The sequence below is a fragment of the Pseudonaja textilis genome, chromosome 3 (genome assembly GCF_049901715.1).
Source record: "Pseudonaja textilis isolate UNSWEBS1 chromosome 3, rPseTex1.2, whole genome shotgun sequence".
NCBI classification, from domain to species: domain Eukaryota; kingdom Metazoa; phylum Chordata; class Lepidosauria; order Squamata; family Elapidae; genus Pseudonaja; species Pseudonaja textilis.
The window spans coordinates 77,632,702-77,654,765 of NC_141992.1; the positions used below are offsets into that span (position 1 = coordinate 77,632,702).

The 22,064-nt window shown below is 40.3% G+C and overlaps 1 protein-coding gene and 1 long non-coding RNA gene across 6 annotated transcripts in view; one reads left to right on the plus strand and one right to left on the minus strand.

The window, feature by feature from the left end:
- The window catches only part of TGFBR3 (transforming growth factor beta receptor 3), a 166,938-nt gene extending 146,999 nt beyond the window's left edge, over positions 1-19,939 (minus strand). For 2 of the 5 annotated variants that reach the window (XM_026700317.2, XM_026700314.2), the window contains exon 1: positions 18,209-18,640. The gene's annotated coding sequence lies outside the window, so the exon portion shown is untranslated. Of the gene's footprint in view, positions 1-9,027; positions 9,048-18,208; positions 18,641-19,851 lie in introns of those variants that run through there. The other 3 variants (XM_087930157.1, XM_026700316.2, XM_087930158.1) reach the window with 3 other exon arrangements.
- On the plus strand, positions 18,816-19,371 carry LOC148126179 (uncharacterized). Its single transcript, XR_015742573.1, has 2 exons — positions 18,816-18,956; positions 19,195-19,371. It is a non-coding gene; the product is annotated as an uncharacterized LOC148126179 (long non-coding RNA).
- Positions 19,940-22,064: the final 2,125 nt, after the last annotated feature.

Consider the following 22,064-nt stretch of genomic DNA (forward strand, 5'->3'; position numbering starts at 1 on the left):
AATTCAGGAACGAAAAACAGTGAACATCAGAACATCGACCAACTAGCAACTATCAACAGCAGGACTAGCAACCCAGGTTTCTGGCTCCATCTTATGACCATTTGAGGAACCACACCCAATTACAATTTTAACATTCCCTTAAAGAGACAGTATTAAATGTCTATCATGGTTTATATATTTCCAACCCAACTGTTATGTGACTATCAATTCCTAACAGAGCAGTATATAAGTCTAAGTGCTATTGCTATTAACAGATTGCCCTGCACATATAGATTTATTTAAAACACCTATTATCTGATAAGAACTCACCTATCCCTCCAAACTTGGAAATGATTGAATGCTTTCTTTTTATAACATATAAATCCACCTGTGTTATTTTCACTAGTTTTCTTTGTTATGTTACATTGGACATTTGTTATTTACAATATTTTCCCTCCCTAATCAAGTTAATCTAAAATTAAGTACCAGGGCGGAAAATCCACTTGGGAGAAACTGTGAAAACTTTCCAACCCGCTTCATAGTTCTCAGTGTGAACATTTAATTGTTCAGGGGTCAACTTGCAACATAGAATGTGTATGTCCCTATCAATCTATGCTTGATGAGTAGACAAGCATTTCTTCTTTGGTCTTCAATTCTCAAAAGGCTACTCTTATCTTACTCCAAATCCAGCACTGATTTTCAGAGAGAGCAAGAAAGAAAGAATGCCGACTCTATAGCCAAATGATTAACCATACAGCTGTACAAGTTATCTGCTTTTACATTGATGTAGTGAACCAAACACCTCCAATCTTCACATCAGAAATCACCATTTGGTAAACAAGAGTCAGAGAGCAAAGAGCTTCAAAGATGAGGAGAAGAAACAACAACCGAAAATCTCTTGGCTCAAATCCCAAAGATTTAAACCTTATGATTGGATATCTAGGCATATATAAGATAGTCCTCAACTTACGATCATAACTGAGCCAAGAATTGGTCCCATGCCATGAAGGGCTTTAAGGGTTAAAATCAGCATCTTGAATTTACATTCAACTTATTTTCTGGCAGAATCATGGTAGGTTAATTGGATTTGTTCTTCTCACATGATCTTCTCGTCACACTTTTATGTTAGCTATATGCAGAATAACTATACTACATACAATAATCAATGCAGAGGAATGCAGTGTGACAAATTGCAGTTCCTGCATTAGTCCCTTGGCCTAACCACAAAATCTATCTATAAATCTGTCTATTGGACCAATTTCTCTGTTAAGTGATCTCTGCTTTCTCCTTCAGTCTGCAATGGAAAGAGGAAAAAAGAGGGTTCAACGTGAAAACAGTTGTCCCCATCTGATTTTCCTTGTCCATTTGTCATGAAACCCTCAACAGGTTATCCAAGAGAGAATGCAGCCCTATCCTCGTTTGTTTCACTGCTACCCCAAAATCCAAGAATCTCTCTTAAGGCAAAATCAAGATTCTTCTCACATTTTAAAGACATATTAATGAAACAAGATTGTCACAGAGTGGAATCTATTACAAGAAATGCATGAAGTAGATTTTTCAGAGGGCATAAGTAACCCTACAAACATTTGAGAGAAACCCAAGAAATAACTGATTTATAATTTATTATCAAACCAACCTTCACAGCTTCTTACCAGGGCAAATGGCCAGCTATTCTTCAGACCATGAATAAAGCCATCAGAAACATGAAAGTTGACACCCGTGTCAATTTTGGAAAACAATGAACAGACGAGAAGAATAACTAGCTACAGAAGTTCTGAACAGAACTCCTTGAATAGGAAAATTGTAACCGGGGCTTAGATCACTCTTTCCTTAAGGTCAATGTATAATCCAGCAATGCTCTTCTTTGTGGGGCAGGAAGCCCTTCTGGCGGGTGGGGGGCATAAAGAAAGGAGTGGTTATGGGAGATAATGCTCTTCTGACACTCATTATCAAAGGGCACAACTTTGCCACCACTTGGCATCAATAGGCTTTTACCATGAATGCCTTTCAGATGCCGCCTCGGCCAATAAACTACCGTCCAGAATAAAAATCCAGCTCACATATGGTGACACCCTACTCCCACGTTTCTGACCTGATCTCACGCAATTGCATTTCTGAAAAAAGTTCCTGTTCCATGGTTCCATGGTTCTCTTAATAATTGTTGTTGTTTTTTTTAATCTCTAGAAAGTCTAAGTCCAGGCATTTTGCAAAGAAATTCTAAATTGCTAAGAGTGCAACCCACAATTGATTGCAATGACATCTGTGCTCCCATTCAAGGCATAATGCAAGATTGGGATAGAAAGCAGAGTTTTCATACGTTCAGTTCTTTGTATTTGCAGAGCGTAGCCATGCAGTGCTCTAAAAACCGTATTTTCTCTGCAGCCAGAAAGGTCAGTGCCTACATCAGGTGTTATATTGGCTTAAAGAGGCCAAAAAGAAGCCAGCCTATCTTCTGAATCCAAGGTCCACCAAATGGAACTCAGGACAGAGTGAAGGCACATATTATTATTATTCAGAGTCATTGGAAATAGTATGCCTAACCGCCATTCAAAGTTTGACCTTTATTGGTTTTATTAGTTTCCCTCCCATGTTTTTTAAACCATTACAATTTGTGCTCAGAATGAGGGCATTTTTTTTAAATGGGATGAGTATCTAACGCTAGCATTCTTTTAAGCATTACACATTTCTTACAAAAGTTTTTCTTGTGGTAGTTGTTGCTGCCGTTGCTTCAGAAAACATGCGTTCTGTTTTGATCTTTAATTTTTAACATATTTTAGAAGTACAGAATACTTCTACATAAAACCTAATGTCTTTAAAGAATTATTAAAACACAAAGCCTGGTACCACCCAAGCCCATCACCAGAAAAGAAGAAAGAAAACACTATTTAAAGATACTAGAATATTTTGTTTAGGTTGTTTTTAATGGAATTAAGCCAATTTGTATTTCCCAGACTGATACAAAAATCAGAAAACAGTTATTTTGTGTGTTTTACTTTCTCTAAGCTTTGTGATAGTTTTCAGTTCAAACTCTGGCAAGTCAATTGTCAGATAATCAGAAGAAAACAACTTGGTATTAAGAGTTGGGTGAAAACCAGGTCTCCCATCTGAAAGGAAATGCTGACTACCTCATTGCACAGCTCAGATGGAAGTTAAGAGACACAAGAACCCAGATTTCACTATATAGTAAATAAAACTTCTATTTATTTATTATTCAGATTTAAATAGTCACCAATCTCATAGTATTACACTCTGGGTGGCTTTCAAACAATTAAAAGAAATATAAAAACACTGATTAAAAAAACAATATGAACACATATTTTTTAAAAACCATCATAAAATGATCATAAAATTCACGGTAGTCACATCTACCAACTACTGTACTAACTCTGCCACATTCCCTGTTCTCCATTCCTGTTGACAAAACCATGTTTTCAGTGTATTTCAAGAGGCCAGAAGAGTTAGGGCCAATCTCTATAGCAGTGGTTGGATTCAAATTTTTTTACTACTGGTTTTGTGGGCTTGGTGGGTGTGGCAGGGGAAGAATACTGTAAAACTCCAGTCAGAGGTAGTATTTGCTGGTTTTCCAAACTACTCAAAACTTCCGCTACTGGTTCTCCAGAACTGGTCAGAACCTGCTGAATACCACCTCTGCTCCATAGCTCCTGCCAAATGATGCTCCTTAGCTGACAAGACCGAGCATGTCCCTCCTGCTAGACTTGATGGGACAGTAGATATAATTGGGAAGAGGTGGTCCCTCAAGTAACCCAAACGTACGTGGTGTGATGCTTAATAGTTTTGTAACCGGTTCTCAGTTTTATTCTATAAGTTTTTACTTATCAGCAACCTTCAATTCTTATGTACTGTACATATTTAATTGGAGTTTGTCTAGTCCACTGGGAAATAATGTAAAACATAAACTCAGATGCATTGCTTTGAGATCCAACATATGTAAAAATGTGATGTTCTGTGCCTTTAAAAAACTAAAGTGCAACTGGAAAAGTCACACAAAACTGATAAGGGGAACATAATGTCTCAGCAATTCAATATTTGGCCCACTTTATTTTGGATTATTCAATTGCAATGTGGATCTGATATCACCAATGTTGGCATTCAGAATTATGCAACTACTTAAGTGATTAATCTATGCTCTGAAAATGATGATTCCAGAGTATACGGAGAAATGTTTACAGATTTTTGTCATTTTTAAAAATATTAGCAGTCTAAAGAAGCAGTGTTTTTCCCAACATGAAACTCTTAAGTGCAGAGACATAGTGTTCTTTAGTCTGTCTCTGTATTGTATTCTTAGTTCTTTCTGCTGACAGAAGAAGCAAAGAAGCCAAATAATGTGATTATTGGTTATTACTAAATAATTCCAAACAAAACTGAGCTTGATCACCAAAATCATAAACAGAAACTTTTATAAACTCTTGGGAAACAGGCTGAACTTTACAAGACCAAGAACATTTCATTTCTATGAAGCTAAAATAGTTCTCAATTTTACTAGCAAAATCCCAAGGAGAGAATTGCAGTGAGGGCTGAGAATTACTCAGTTTCAGCTACATTTAATAAGACGTTTCCACAAATCTCAGCTAAAGGCTATGGGAACTGGAGGAGTGCCAAAAGTGGATGTGTTATGTCACTCCCAGTTCTGCCGTCTTCCACTCTCACATGATTCTTGAAACTTTTTTCTTTTTAAAGGTAGCACACTGCTGTGTGTTCTGTCAAATTACAGGAAGCCGCAAAATACACAATAATTATACCCTAAGAAAAAATAGAGGGTTTTCTTTTTCCTGCCTGCAGCAACCCAAATTCATCCTGTTCTGTAATAGATACCGCATCTAGTCAGCCACTCCAAGGACAGTTTGTAAATTTGTATTTCTGCCTAATAGCATTTCTTTTGCACAAAGAGATCCCCGGTTCAACCTCTGGCATCTCTCAGTAGAGGAAAGAGAGAGAAAAAATGTTTTAATCAATCCAGGGACAATGGTTAGTATAGATATAACTCAGCAGAATTAATCTAGCTATTCTTGGACCGAGATAACTAACCTAGTTCCCTTGCCAATGTATGCCTCTACTCCAATGTTCTCCTCAACCTTGGCAGCTTTCAGATAGGTGGACTTCAACTCCCAGAATTCTTCTATAGCCTTCAGCTGAGATTTGCAGAATTCCGGGAGTTAGTCCACTCATCTGAAAGCTGCCAAGGTTAAGGAATGCTTCCCCACTCTAAAAGAAGTAGGAAAGATTGAAGGGCCTAGAGAAGTTAAAAGACAGGAAAGTTACCAATTCAATTTCTGCAAATGGATATTTGTGAGAGTCTCCAACAACACCTTCTTAAAAATCACAATATGGCCCAAATATTAAAATTGCCCGCCCAAGTCTAAATGGAGGAACACCCTAAGATCATATAAACTATCCTGCTACATTCCTAAAGTTGATAAGAGTTGGAAAAGCTGGCATGAAATGTTTGGTTAATAGCAGGAGCCTTCAATTTATTCAGAACAGGAAATAGGCCTTGCCTAAATTTGCATCATGGGATTCCTACCAGATGCTTTTACGTCAGTAATGCTCTCAATGGGTGTGATGTAGTTTAGCTCAGGCTGTGAGACAATTGGGGGTTCCAACAAGATGATTTAATACAATATTAACATCTAACCCAAAGGTGCTTTTTTAAAAGGCAACTGGACTTTGGGGGATAAGCGAGTTGAAAAAGCACCTTTGGGACAACCATGACTTGGATGACTGAGAATCTCCGTAGACATTAACATCTAGCTAGTACAACAGTAGAGGGAAATACATTTCTAGAGTAATGTTTGATGCTGTTTTACTTCACAACACTAGCACAACTTTACAGTGCCTAATGAAATATTCTCTTAGGAATAAAATTCCATTCATGTTACTATTTAAAACTAGAGCAGACAAAATTTCCACACCACCAGACAACACACAAAGGAACATCAATATCCTCTTTAGTGTCCTTAGTTCATTTAAATTTGTAACACTAATTTTCTGAACTTGTTAGCTTGTACTATTTAATAATAGAAGTAGCCTCCCACAACCTTCTGTTTTATTCCACTATATTTCTCCATAGCCTTTTGATTTAGAGACGTACAGATATGACTCTGTAGAAACTACACAGTGAAGGTTAGCAAAAATATATACCAAAGCATGCTCTAAACCTGGGAAATAAAGAAAACATTACAAAGAAACTCAGATTATTCTGTCCTATCCCCATGAAGTATTTGACGAGGGAAGAGGAAAACATTGGTTCTGTTACTTACCCTAAATCAATAAAATATGTTTAAAAATGAACTTTTAGAGTCAAGTTTCCTGGCCTACCTTAAAGGGTTGACATCACATTCAGTATTACCTTAAAATTCTGAATGTTTTTAAAAAGATCCCATTTTAAGCCTTCAACTATGATGCATCTTGCAAAGATAGAAAAAGTATATTGTATAAAAGTTAAAGTAGATAAGAGACAGAAACCCTTAATTAAATTACCTCCTGCATATTTTAACAATTAATCTAGGTATGGATAAGTATAAAGACAACAGCGGAAGAAAATTAATCCTTCTTTGCAATGCTTTTTTTTCCAAGTTTGAGTCACCCAATAAGTGTATTTAGGGTGTCTGTTTAGCAAACATCTACAAAGAAGATAGCACAATCTTTTGTTAACATATCACCAATCCTGGTATTTGGCATATGTGTTTACACTGCCAAGAAATCAGTCATCTTCAGGATTGAAATAAATTCTTGAGTATTGTCTTAATATGATTATGCATATATGTACATATTTCTTGCAGGCTGGATTTGTTCATTGGTTTGTATCTAGGGTAGGGAATAAGATTCCTGGTTTTGGCATATCATAAAACATGCTAAATTTTTCTTTATTCTTCTTTCAGTTTGGCTCAAATCAAGACAATGGATATGCAATCAGAATCCCAGCAAGGGATTTTATATTCATGACAAAAACAGTAACACCCACATGATATATTTTACCATGTTTATTTAGCTAGGTAAAAAGGTCTTATCTAAGTCACTGTCTCATAACCTTTGATGCAATTAATTTCCAGAGATAATAAAAGCTCCTAATACTGTCTAAATAAAGTTTCTATGGGAAACTCCCTATCAGAGAAACAAGCCAGCTTAATCTTTTCCAGATTGGCCTCTCCTTCTGTTTTCATACCCTATTTACAATTTTGCAAATTCGCACCCAAAAAGTTGTGCACAAACAAGGAGGAGGCCTGCAGACAGATTTTGAATATTAACTTTTGCAGCACTAGGTTAAAGATTAGAAAGCTTGCTATGTTACACTGATGTCAATTAGCATCTTTTTGTTCCAAATGCATCTCCAGAACAACGAAAGCTAACTTTCTGGCATCAAGAAAAAAATAATAATGCTAAAACAATCAGCTGAGCAACTTCCCATAAAAGATTAAAAACGCCTATCGGAATTAGGAAACTTCTCCCACACATGTGGAAAAGGCTTTTAAGTGCAACATGTCTAAAACAATGAGTCAAAAGGAACTTCCTCTACAAGAAGAGTAAGCCTTTCTCCCAATTGTGCCTCACAAGCCTAAAAGTGAAGCACTTGCTTTTATTAGAGTTGATACAGAAGGCGATCAATCAACTTGGCCATCGTCAATCATGGAAAAGAAGTGCGCCAAGACAAAGACTTCTGGGGCTGGGCCAACCTTCTCTGACCCGAGGTTCTCTAGCACAGGGGCGTAGCTTTACTATTTTCCATCAGACAGATGTTCAGCACATCTGGAAGGCACTAGATGGGGGGGAACTGACCCTATTTTAGATCGGAGGCAAGAATGTACTCAAAGCTGAGCTGGACAAGAAATGTTCTTCCTTTTTTCATATAGATCAGGTTTTGCGTGCTTTTAAGAAAGCTGGTTGTTAATATTCTAGAAAATATTCCAGAAAACAATACAGTGAAAAATGAATGTAAAACTATTGGTAGAAAAAGGAATGGTGTGTGTGTGTGTGTGTGTGTGTATGTATATGAATGTGTGTGTGTGTGTGTGTGTGTGTGTGTGTGTGTGTATCTCCCTTCTGACTTAGGTGCTAAAGAGGAGCTAGGTATGTTTATGGCACCATTATAATGCACTAAAATCTACTAGACAGTACATATATGTATGTTGCATGGCAACCCCTTTCAAAGAATACAGTTTGTTAAGTGGGAAATATTTCACTATTTTCTAAACTGATATAACTGTGATGCAATTAACCCAATTCAATAACCCAACCAATGCTCTCTCTTAACATTGGTTATTGCACCCCAGGCACAGGTCCACATATATATCCTCCTTCATTTCAAGAAAACTCGCCAGCTGCAGATTTTGACCTTCAGATAAAACTATTTTCTTACAATCCCAAAAGTTTTTTTTTCAAGGTCCAGGCATAACCAATTTAATCTCACAGCCTGAACGCTAAATCCTTACATGCTGAAGTTAAGAAACTGGCTTTGGCCATCTGTTCTAATTTGAGCGCAGTGCTTCTTATGGAAGAGAGTAAGACAGCAGCAACTGAGAAAAAAAGACTAATTTCTGTTAAGGAGAATAGCTCCTATGCTACACAGCCAAATGGCCGCTATCATTACCATTCCAGATAAGGTTAATTTGTTGCTATTTTCTTCCTCATGGTGCAAAGGGTTCAACCCAAGAACTGTCTCATAATAGATCAGAGGCTTCACATACTACGTAGCTACATCTAGAGCTACATCAGGAGGATTCACGCTGCTCTCTCAACTACAAGGCGCAGATCGTCAAAAGTTGATACTCCCAGAGAGAAGCAATGTTTTTAGTGGAAAAAGGCCAAGAAACGGATCCAAAGACAACCCCCAAAAATGCTTTCAAAGTTTTTGGGTCAAGTAAAACCGCAAGTCTTAAGGTTCAAGAGAACAAACTGCAATTAAATGATCATGGTGCACTCCCATGAATTATAGCGGTTAGAAGAAAATAGCATGCAAACATTGTTCCAGCCTGGGCTTCCCAAAATTTGGCAGACCACAGCCATATCCGCAATAGGCAGATAGTTCCTTACCTACAGAGGCTTGTACAACCACACACAAATCTGCGGACATTTACACTGCCAACACCTCCATGATCGCTCTGCAAAACTGCAGGAAAAGAAGATGCCCAAGAAAGAACATTTGCACCTGGCTGGCTCACAAGAGTGAGGCTCTTGTAGTTTTTTTTTTTCCCAGAGGGTTCATCGGAGAGGCTTCCCTCTGTTTCTCCCCTGTCGAGCAAGCTCTGCTACCAGCTGCACACCTGAGTCTGATAGGTGTGGGTTGGAAATCCCCCTCTTGTTGCAATGGCAACACACGAACCCAAATGTCGTGAACTTGTTGGAGATCTTAAAAACCCTGATCAGACCTCCTGTTAACACGCTGCGCTGCTCCTTGAGAAACATCTCTGTCTCCCTGCGGAAGTGGAGGTGATTTGATCGAATGTGAAGGACTTTCCAATCTTTTCAGCTTTAGCCCTCCAGATTGGCTTCCTGTTCAGTGGAAATTAGTTGCAATAACAACAGGAACTCTCCGACTCCTTCTCCCAATGAGAATCTCCGTTGCACTTTTATTCTATGGTTATCAAACTAAGAATGCTACATTAGGTCTAGGGACTAAGTGGAAGCCACATCCTTAATCTTCAGAAAATTACTATATGCATGCTGCAGAGAACAAGACACTCTTGTTACCAATTTTTTTTTTAGATAAAGCTTTTTTTATTTTTAAATACAAACATACACATACAAAAACATAAAATCCTCTTCCTTTTTATCTACAATTTTGAGAGATTCAGAATATTCTACCTGCTCTATTGTAACTCATTTTAGTGCATGCAGAGGCACAGACACAAGGAAGAGGGTTTAGGAAGGAAGAGGAGAAAATACCAATTTAAATGGCTGGTCCTTGTAAAAGTGACAGCTAGAGGCAGCTTCCTGCAGCTACTCTATCATCCAAGGGTCTTCAAACTTGGCAACTTTAAGACTTGTGGACTTCAACTCCCAGAATTCCTGAGCTAACATGACTGGAGAAGGAACTCTGGGAGTTGAAGTCTGCAAGTCTTAAAGCTGTCAAGTTTGAAGATCCCTGCTTTAATCAATAATCTACATACTGTAAGGACCAGGCTGGTCTCCTTGCAGTGATGCTTCTGAGACCCAGCTTCCTAGTTAGCAATGTTACTTCTTTGGCTAATTGGCCAATATAGAGGGCTTGGCCTTCCTTTTCAGAATCTTCAGTGTGGTATTACTAAGATTTTGCTCTCCGTGATATTCTCAATGGAGATGCCAGGAACTGAACACACAGAACACATGTACCAAATCTTCTGCCAGCTTCACAACAGAGACTACAGGTAGTCCTCAGCTTATAACTGCAATGGAGCCTGCCCATCATGGTTCTAAATCACAACAGTACTAAAAGAGCCACCCATTGAGACCGATCTGATTTTAAGAAATGTTTGTGCGGCAGACCATTAAGCAAACACCATGGCCATAAAGCAAATGCCGCAGCCGTTAAGTGAACCAATGGTTCACTATAACAGATAATCAGAGTTGGAAGGGACCTTGTAGGTGATCTAGTCCAACCCCCTGCCCAAGCGGGAGACTCTACACCATTTCTGACAAATGGCAGTCCAATCTCTTCTTGAAAGTCTCAAGTGATGGTGCTCCCACAACTTCCGAGGGCAAGGTATTGATTGTTCTGTCAGAAAGTTTCTCCTTATTTCCAGGTTAAATCTTCCTTGTTCAGTTTCCATCCATTATTCCTTGTCTGGTCTACAGGTACTTTAGAAAATAGCTTGACCCCTTCCTCTCTGTGGCAGACCTTCAAATATTGGAAGACTGTTATCATGTCTCCCCTGGTCCTTCTCTTCACCAGACTAGCCATGCCCAGTTCCTGCAACCGTTCTTCATATGGTTTAGTTTCCAGTTCCCTAATCATCCTGGTGGCTCTTCTCTGTACTTTTTCTAGGGTCTCAACATCTTTTTTATAATGAGTCTATTTTATATATACTATGAGTCGTTTATTTCTGAAAACTGAAAGTAAACGCTAAGTTTTGGCAAAAAAAATATCATAAGAGACAGTCATGTCACCTAGGTGATGCTCCAAATGGGCATTAAAAAGAGCTCATTACCAAACACCCAAATGCAATTGCGTGTTGGGGGGGGGGGAAGGAGATTTCCAGTCATCAGAACTTCAGAACCAGGTTGTTAGCACTCCAGATAGGTCTATCGGAACTTCAGATGGTTGCTAAGCAACCGGTTATAAATCAAGAGCTACTCTTATCGCCTCACACAGAACTGTTCAATTGGTGTACAGGTAGCCATACAACAGTTCACCTTGTGACCATTCAAAGTTACAATGGTGTTGAAAAAAATGACTCATGACCATTTTTCACTGCTGCAGCATCCCCATGGTCACATGAGTTACATTCGGATGCTTGACAACTGACTCACATTTATGACGGCTGCGGTGTCTAAGGGTCAGGAAAAGTAAGCATGTCCCCAAACCGCTGACCAGAATTGCACAACTGCAAAACTGCCATGATTTCCAGTTAAGAGGCCCCAAAACTCTAGTTTGTGAAGGGGCAGTTTAGAAAAGGAAGAAACTAACTCGCTAGTAAATATCTCCCAGACACATCCACACCATCATCATCATCATCACCTTCATCTTCAAGAGCCAAGGCTACAGGCGGTAAGCACTTGCACAAAACAGGATATATGAAGATTTTTTTCTTTTGCTAAATTGCCCTTCACAAGCATATGCACACAGAGATAAACAGAAAAATATCTTTTCTAGATATGTTCGTCAAGGCCAACCACATATTACTTTTGCTCTTTTTGGTTTTTCCTTGAAAACAGAAAGGACGCTGGTTATTTTTTTACGATTTGTCATTGAATTTCAGAAGAACAAGAACAGAAGGCTCCAGGGTTACTAATCCCTACTTCAGAACATTATTTCTGCATTGTGCAAACAGAAGCTTGTAAGGGTATCCATCCCACTTGCCCACATATTTCTGCCAAACGACTATTAATGATACATCTACAAATGTCTTCAACTTTAATTCAAAAATTTTGGAGGCATATAACTGTTGCATGTAGAGTTTATTGCCTTTGTGGAAGGAAACAAATATGTGAAAGCCGTTAATCACCTTGGACAATTAAAAGGTGCTGGTTATAATTATGCCAAGTTTGTTTGTTTTCTACTGTGTTTACAGAACATTACTTAAGAATGAACTGAAAATGCATTTTCTTATTAATGCATTTTATTGTTTATATATTTCAAAAGCAAGAGGCATAAGCTCCTTCTTGGCCCAATTACAACGTATGAATGGATGGATGACAGAAACGTCCGTCACCTTGCCAGTACACCATGCTTGTGCATGGTGGAGAAACTTCTATTCTACAACTGGAGTTCCTCACAATCCCTCCATTAAAATGTATTCATAATTGCCTTTCCTCCTCCTTTCTTTCACTTGCTTGCCTCAGGACGAGGACCAAACAAAAAAGCTTTGCCTAAGAAGAGGGATATTTTTTTACTTAAATAGCTTTTCTTGGTTTGGGAAACCGTGATAGCATTGGAGGCCATCAACTTGAGATGAGCACATAATGTGACAAAACACAGCAGATAGCATAGATTAGCAGCCTTGGACATTCTGACATACAATCAAACGAGCTGATAAGGTGGCAAAAGGGCAAAATGATCCCTGTTCTGTTTTATTTTTCAATGTGGCTGAACCTGCATACATCCTCAATTATTTTATCCATGATAGATTAGATTTATTCTCAATTAAACCCGCAAACTAAGTAAATTGTGCAGGATCAGACATACTGCTAAAAGCAACCATGGACACCACCAGAAGATATGAGAGGTTTCTGGTTTTAGAGATCTGGTCTGGTGCAGTGGTTAAGGCCTCAGACTAAAAACCGGGAGATTGTGAGAAGTCTGCCTTAGGCACAAAGCCAGCCGGTTGATCTTCGGTTGTCCACTCTCTCTCTCAGCTCTAGGAAGGAAACAGTGGTAAACCACTTCCCAAAAACCTTGCCAAGAAAATTGCAGGGATTAGTTCAGGCAATCATAAAGAGTCAAAACCCAACTCAAAGGATTTTTAACTCCAAACAAGGTGGAGACCTCACCCATAAGGTTTGGTTCCTCCACCTCTCTTTTCTTCCTTCACTTTTTTCCCCACCATCCATGATCCAAATGAACATTGTGCAATGGCAACTGAGAAGAGTTCATTCTCCTATAGGTGTTAACATAGTCCCTCCACCCTACAGTTGATCTGTGAGTGCAACAAAGCTTTAAGGATTAAAGCACACAGATCTGCTATTGTTGTGTCCTGTTTGACCCAAAGATTCTCCCCAATCAAAGAAAGCCTTTTTTTTCCTCAGAGGAAGCCTGGGAAAAGAGATAAACTTTGTAACATGCCCTCAGGGTCAATATCTTTCTGCTCAAGAAACCTATTGGGGGAAAACAAATTCCAAACTCAAAGATCCTTGGCTGCAATTTTCTTCAAAGCCTTATTGCAAAGCTCTTCCAATAAGCCAGTAAACGTCTTGCTCTGATTTCTCAGCCATTCATGTGGCTGCAAAACACGAAGTAGGGAATTAGCTAATTTACAAATATCTGCCATCCGACCACTGATATTACAGAAATCTTAAATGAGAGGACATTACTAATGTCTTGGCTTTTTAAATAACTGAAATACTATGAGGTACAGTATTTGAATTGCATCTTCTTTAAACAGTATATTAAACACCTTGTGCTATGTATGTGCTTACTGTTTAATCTTGTGAATAATAGCAAATAAATGTTCGGTGTTATTAAGAGAATTATGGCTAATTAAAGACTGCCAACTGAGAACAGCAACTTTGGAATATCGCCCTAATACATTAAAATAATTATTTAGTAACTATCAACATGAATTGGGCAATCATATCCAACATAATTATGACAGCTTTTAACAGCCCACGTTATTCATGGAAATACAGAAGACTGCTTTATAACAGGTAAGGGCTGATTTCCATGTACCCTTGTATTGGCCTGGTTCTCATGTCACATCAAGCCATAAGTTGGTTTGCATGATTTCAGCACAGCATACGAAGCAACTCTTGTTATTGTGGTTTACCAGATATGATTTAAAATGCTTAAATGTGGTTTACCAAATACACTATAGCTAGGTTTACTGAATAAGCTACCATGTCTGTACTTATTGGCGGCTCCTATCCACACAACCTTTCCACTGCAATTCTTTGTCAGTGACTAAACTAGATTGATAGCAAGTCTTTATAACGTAAAGCATGTGAGTTATACTGCAGCCCTCTCACTACTTAGTTCTTCTTAGACAAAAATGAGATATTATCAACAAAATCTTGTATTTTATCTGTGAACATGCACATTTTTATATTTTTAGAATGGCTTCTTCACTATGATACCTGCACAAGAATATATTTTGTATGCTACTGAATATATACGAAGTACGTATACAACTTCTGCCTTCCAAGACATCCTTGACTCCTAGTGACTGCCTGGACGAGTCCCTGTATTTTTCTGGACAAGATTTTTAAGAAGTGATTTGCCATTGCCTGTTTCCTAGGGCAGAGAGAAAGTGACTGACTTAAGGTCATCCAGCTGGTTTCGTGTCTAAGATAGAACTAGAACTCACAGTCTCTTGTCTTCTAGCCTGGAACAATATTCTGTGCACCAAACTGGCTCTCGCAGACTTTTAAGCAACATTAAAAACCAAAAGCCCATCACAGTCCCCAAATCAAAATCTCATATATTGTTCCTGTGAATTTTTATATAAAAGTCCAGTCTTGTTTAGATGAATCGGACTTGCCTCCCACAAGAATTGTAGTTTCAGAAATAAATGCAATTAAAAATATACTTCAAAAGCTAATAAGTTATTATCCCAGCAGGGCTCCCAAGCTTTTTACAGCTGTGTGCCAAGCAGCTGTTTTGTGGGTAAAGCTTTTCCATCACCATATTTCCAGAGGCTGGAAGAAGTTTTCTCTCCAAAATATCTACAGTTGTTGCACAAACACCCTGCTTTTTGGACAGGGTGAGGAGGGGAAGTTAGCAATTCTAATTGAAATGCATAAGCAAAGTACTGATATGAAAAAAACAGCTATTGCTTTCTGAATCAAGGAGTGCCAATTCTAAAAGTGGACACAAGAACCTTCATAGACAAAATTCAGCAAACCTTTAGAAACATCTGCCCAGCAATACTGCTCCAGCTGCTCATTCTTTAAAGCAGCATTACCTTCCTTGACTCTACCAGCTAATGGTAAATAGTAAGGGAAAACCTTCTACTTAATGATGGATGAGCAAATACATTTTGATCCACTGAGAATAAAAATCTGCCTTCATGGTTAAAAGATAAAAAGGCTTGCCCTGCTAGAATTTTATCCCCCCAGCAATTGTATTAACATCTCCTATCCTAAAATTACTCCATATAATCTAGCCCAGATGTTGGTACATGCAATGCCAATATGTCCTTCTCTGCATTCACGTAGCCCTTTAAGCGGTGTTTTAGTTAATAAGGATTAGCAAAAGCAAACAAACAAAAACGGTCTGGATTCACATTTTGGCCTTGCTTAAAGTAGGAATCCCCAGTTAGTGACTGTGAATATTCTGAATGGAAGAGAGGCTGTTTAAAGCAGGGGTCTCCAAACTTGGCAACTTTTAAGACTTGTGGACTTCAACTCCCAGAAGCCCTCAGCTAGCCCTGCTCAGCCACATCCAGATTCTACTGTAACCCTAACTTTCAGCCCAATCTACCACACAGTGTTGCTGTGAGCATTAGATGCCATCTTCAGCTCCTAAATGAAAGATAGGATATTTATCTAATTAAATGAATGCAGGTAGTTCTTAACCATTTGTTTAGTGACCATGAAAAATGTGACTTATGACCAGGTTTCAACACATACCACTACTGTAGCATCCCCGTGGTCACAAAATCAAAATTCGGAGGCTTTGCAATTGGCACATATTTATGTTGGTTGCAGTGTCCTAGGGGATACTGACAGTGTCCTGACAGTGAGAACAATCAACCAATGGAAACAGCCTGCCTTCAGAAGTTGTGGCTGTTTCATCACTGGGAGCTTTCAAGAATCTGTCAGAAATGGTATAGGGTCTCTTGCTTGAGCAGGGGGTTGGACTAGATGACCTACAAAGTCCCTTCCAACTCTGTTATTCTTTGTTAACAACTGCAGTGATTCACTTAGCAATTGTGGCAAGAAAGATTGTAAAATAGGGGAAATTTCACCTAGTCCCACTTAGCAGCAGAAATTTTGGGCTCAATTGTGGTCACAGATTGAGGACTACCTGTGAAGAAATTCCTGTCTAAAGCATGCAACGTTGTTTAAAACTACAGCAGAGCATTAACAACAGAGAGGGCTGCAGGAATAAATCTTAAAATCGTCATTAAGCTTTGTTATCTAAAAAGCATCTTACATTGAATCACCAAACCACAAAAGCCAATGTCATCCAAACCCTTTTGTCTTGGGATGACACTGGTGGGATGTTTGACTATTTAGCTGATTGTATTTGTAATTGTCTCTAGAGGAGTATTTATCACACCACCTCAGGCGGAGTGATGTCACAGCACTGTTCTATACACTTGCATCCCACACATAATGCCTTCCTGAAAAAAATGGGCTTACAATAATGCCATAAACTGCTCCCTTGTAATATCACCTAGCAATTGTAAAATGGGCATCTAATTGTTCATCCCCCTTTTAGCTTATGTGGAGTAAATTCAATCAAGTTTATTTTGACATATTTCCAAAGAAGTGGACCCAAGTTTCTAGTTGACTCTATTGGGTCCACACAACCAAAATTGCCCAGGGAGACACAGAAAAGCCAGGCACCTTCCTGAACACAGAACCTGGGATTTTTTAGGAAGCATAATATGAAACTAGAATAGATCATAAAGCCATTATGATTTAACAATCCATGAACCAAATTGCAGCGTTTTGTAGATTTTGCTGCGCGGTTTAAAAATAGTGAAGAATTGCTGTTAAGTAAGAAGTCAGTCCCTGAAGTTTAAGAGCATTTATCAAAATCTAAACATAGTAAGGGTGACATAGTTCAGATGCTTTCAAATCAAGCCTATAATCATAGCCAAGGGCATAATAATTGTGTAATAGTAAATAACATGCTAACACAATGTAATTGCTTCGGCAGCTTGTCTAAATCTGTAAGGGTGTATGTGTGTCATGCAATCAAAATAAGGGACCCCTTAGCTCATTTTTAAGATCAGGTTTCCCCCTAAAATCTGGCAACCCTGTAAATGGATTATAACATTCATTATCTTCTTAGATAGGAGTTGCAGCTCACCAGGGCACTGTGCAACACCTCGATTCCAGAGCAACTGCACATGGCTAGGCTGCACTAAACCCGGAGGTAACTAGCTTGCACCTGGCACTGCAACCTGTTTTTTTCCCCCAGCGCTGCTCCAAAAGTCTTGCAATCCTACTTTAGGAGTAAAGCTTAATGGGCAGAATTATTAAGTCAGATCGTTTGGGGGGAGGGGGAAGGAATCCTCCCAGAAAAGGATCTGATGGCACCGTTCAAGGCAGGCTGTCCCGAAAGCACATGCCGAGGTCGCAGGTCGCGTGGGGTTTTTATTTCAACCACGATTTACTGAATAACCCCACAACCTGCATGCATTCCCAGCAAAGCGATCCCAAAAAGAAGCGCAGGGCGCAACACGCGATCCTAGCCGCCGGGGAAGCTGTCAAACGTCCGCGGGGGAGGGGGGGAACGGGAGGCTTCCAGCTTCTTCCCGAAGCGCCCCGTCCCTGCGGATCAAAGCAACTTTCGGGGGTGGAAGGGCTGAGAGATCCGGCTTCTCCCGTCCTTAATCTCACATGAGGGGGACGGGGACGTCCCACCGGAGGGAGACCTACAGGCACCCCTGCCCCGCTGCCCCGAACCTCCCTTTTCCACTCCCCTGCCCTTGCAAGGCACCGCGGGAGCCTCTCCTCTCCTTCCCCCGCCGGCCAAGAGGCTTTCAACTACGAGACCTCGGCGTTTTGTCCACACGTCCGCGCAACCCATTTCGGGTCCAAGGCGCGTGGGGAAGGAGCCGACCCGCGCGTGTTTGGGGCTGTTTGTTCCCGGGCGGCCGGGAGAAAAGCGCAAAAGGGACGGTCCCTTCCCGCACGCCCACCCCCGCCCTCCCCTCGCCCCAAAACCAACCCTCAGCATCCTTCTTACCACGCAGGCTTGGGGAAAAAAAACGGGGATTCCCTTCGCGAGGAGCCGCCGGGCAGCTTTCCCTCGCGCGCGCAGGAACCCGGGGCGCGCTGCTGCTCCTCCGCCTCCTCCTCCTCTCCAGAGATCTGTCAAGGCAGAAGTTGCGAGTCGAAGGAAGCTGCTTCCTGCAAACTTTTTTTTTTTTGCTCCGCCGCGCTTCCACGCGCAGCAGCGTCGCCCTCCGCCTCCCGCTTTGCCCGGTTGGTGGAGGCGGGGGAGGGGGGGGTGGAAGTGAGAGAGAGAGAGAGAGAAGAGCACCGGACAGGGAAACGCGAACGCTCGGATGCTCAGTTGGACACTCCAATTTTGGGGAGGGGGGGTGTCCAGCGTCAAGATAGGCGCTGCGAGTTGTCGCCGAGGCCGGACTCCTTGGGTTAAACCACTCCCCCACCCCCACCCCGTGCTAGGAAAGAAACATTCCCTGCGGGAGGGGGTGGGAGGAGGAGGAGGAGGGTGGATTCGCGCACGGGCCCGTCAATCGGAGCGTCTCGAGTCTGCTATTGGCTTGGAGGGCGGGGTTTGGGGAGATGATGGACACCGAGAGCCTTTTGCCCGAAGGAAACGCCTCCTTCCTCTCGCTCTGCTCCGGATTCTTCGCTTCCCTCAGAGGAGTCGTCGGAGCGCGTTGCGGTGTTTGGGAGCTTGTTTCCTCGCGGTCTCTTGGCCCGGATCCGGCTTTGGCGAGAACCTCGGGAGGCAAAACTTTCAGGTTTTGATCCAGTTTCGGCTGAGGTCCGGCCGACCGAATACTTTAACTCCAAGGCAATCTTGCGTTCACTTTTCAAGCCAAGTTTAGTTTTCTCCTAGTTCTGACGTTCCTGAGATCGGCGTATAAACCACGATCGGCTCCTCCGATCTTTCTAAGCTTTAATCGGATTGATTTTGATTTTAGGTTTTGACTCTCATCTAACCTTTTTTTCCCCTCCCTTTTTCCCCGCTTTCCGTAGCACGTCTAAACCTGCGGCTTGAAGATAAGTGCATCTGATCAGATAGACTTCTACTACTACTAGCCACTCTGCCGAGCAGCTTGGAGATACTAAGCGTTAGAGTCCGAAGTGTTTGGAGAGGGACAGGCTGGAGAGATTCGTAATAAACGCGCAAATAAATAAATAAATAAATAAAAAGTAGCAAGTTCTTGATGTGTTTTCCTTGCAGCCCATTCACACGGTCGCTTCTAGAAATCATGTTTTGTTTCTGTGCCTTTAAGGCTCCCCTGAAAGAAAGTCATCAGCTATCCAACTGTTCCTGACATTGGAATTCAAAACGTCTTTGTTTGAGCTGCATCATGCCTGTGCAGCACAAAGATTATGTATGTTTACTGAAGATTAAATTTCACTCTGTTCAACAGCACTTGCTCGGAAGTGTGCTGGAGGGATTGCTGATTGAACATCAACATCAGGATTGAAAAGGATTGTCATTCCAAGCAAAGTTGCGCAAGTTTTCTTCCCCAAACAGGAACTGCGTGCAACTAAATAGTCAAACCATGCACAGATGGATTTTATATGAATGTGCAGTTAAGCCCACAAGCATTTATGAAGTGGTTAATTTTGCTGTATTCAGACACGCGTACACATGCACACCCATTAAAATTATGAAACTCTTACCTAACGAGAAGAAAATCGAGGAGTGGTTCCAAGCACAAGTGGAACTCCAAAAGTGAATCCCTTAGGAAAGATTGCACACTTTTTAATTGCATTTGGGCTCTTCCCCTTCTGTCCCTCCCCCTCATTAAGAAATAGAGGACAAACAAGATTGTTAAGGGCTGATTTGCCATCACAGGCCCTCCCCTGATTCATGACCATCTGGAGATGAGCAAGGACTTTTTTAGGTTTGTCACTACTGAAGTCCTCTGAAAGCATGGGGTCTAGTTATGTCTGAGTAAGAATGTACTCTAGAAACAGCATTTGGAAACTCCTAGTGGGCCAAAGGGAAGAAGTGTGGTGTATATTGTAGAGCAACTCCTTATTTCTCTCCATCCAAATGTTCCTGCTGGATACCACCACCACTGCCATCACCACCCCATCCAAATGCTCTTCTGGGCTTCCTGGTGCAACACTGCTAGTTAGTTGACTACTTCAAGTTCAGAGATGATGAATAGGACTATACAACTTCAGACTGGATCAAATGTCATCCAGAAAAGGGGCAAATATTTTTGGACACTTCCCTGGATAAACACTACTGCAACTAGCAGTCAGTAATGTAAATTGTGTATAATAGTTTTTTCTTGACATGCTGCTTTTTGTTTGCAAAGAGGGATGAGATTTATTTGGTTGGTCAAACAGGGCAGGGAACAGATAGCATTCCAAACCCGCAGTATGAACTCAGATTAAATACTGTCACCTAATTGTCCTGGTCCAGCAGACCAAAATCTCAAGGAGAAGTCTCTGCATGATTTGAAAGTAAACCTCTAGAGTTTAGGTAGTCGGTCTTTTTTAAAAAAAGATTATTTTTTATTTTTAGACAAGCATACACAAACAAAACATAAAAACATAAAGCCATCTTCTAAATTACATACATATAGTGTGTCGGTTACAAAATTTTTGTGCATCATCTCCATAGTCCTCACAATTGTTTGTATATATTCTCATATTATCAATCAAATATTTCTGAATACATTTATTATCATTGTTAATCATTCATTTGACTATACTATTATTTCTTCATGTTATGCGAGATATTCCATATTTTAAAATTGATTTATATTATAACAATTTATATTATCATCCTAAGTCCATCCAGTAATGATACATCTTTATATTATATTCTGTATAATTCTATTCTCGTTGCATTGTAAAATTCTACATATTTCATTACCATATTTTATTTTCTAACCATTGATAAAATAGATCCCAAATCTTATAAAATTGTTTATCTTCTTGTTCTCTAATTTCAAATGTCAATTTACTCATTTCAGCACATTCCATTATTTTCTTAATAACTTCCTCCTGCTTTGGTATTTTCTCATGTTTCCAGTTTTTAGCAAATACAATCCTAGCCGCTGTTAATACATTTAGAATCAAATATTTCAATTCCCTAGGTGGTCAGTCTTGTAGGCTTTGTCGGTACAATCCCTTGAAGGTTATCTTATTCAGGGTTGACCAACTGAGATATTTGACTCCTTATACTGAGGGGCCCTTGGTGAGGTCTGAGCTTGTTTTCATTACCCTAACTAGGGAGCACCATCCGTGCTCCTTGTACTTCCTCCTGCCGATACACCAATTTAAGATATGTATCAGGAGATAATCTCCAAATAGAGATTGGATCTTAAATATTTCAGGCCCATATCAATTTCTTCCTTATAGTACCAAGTAGTTTTCAGGATGGGGTGAAATGTTTTCAGTGCACCTCATGGTTAAATAAACAAGCATTTATCCAGTGAAAAATGACAAGTTTTCAAATAGCAATAGCACTTAGACTTCTATACTGCTTTACAGCCCTCTCTAAGCTGTTTACAGTGTCAACACATTGCCCCCAACAATCTGGGTCCTCATCTTACCGATCTAGGAAGGATGGAAGGCTGAGTCAACCTTGAGCCTGGTGAGATTCAAACTACTGGCAGCCGGCAGTCAGCAGAAGTAGCCTACAGTACTGCATTCTAACCACTGCGCCACCACAGTTCTTATTCTAACCATGTTTCTGCTTCCAGGACATACATATAGAACAGGGGTCTTCCAGTGGTGGGATTCAATTTTTTTTTAACTATTGGTTCTATGGGTGTAGCTTGGTAGGCGTGGCAGGGGAAGGGTACTGTAAAACATCCAGTCAGAGGTGGTATTTGCCGGTTCTCCGAACTACTCAAAATTTCTGCTACTGGTTC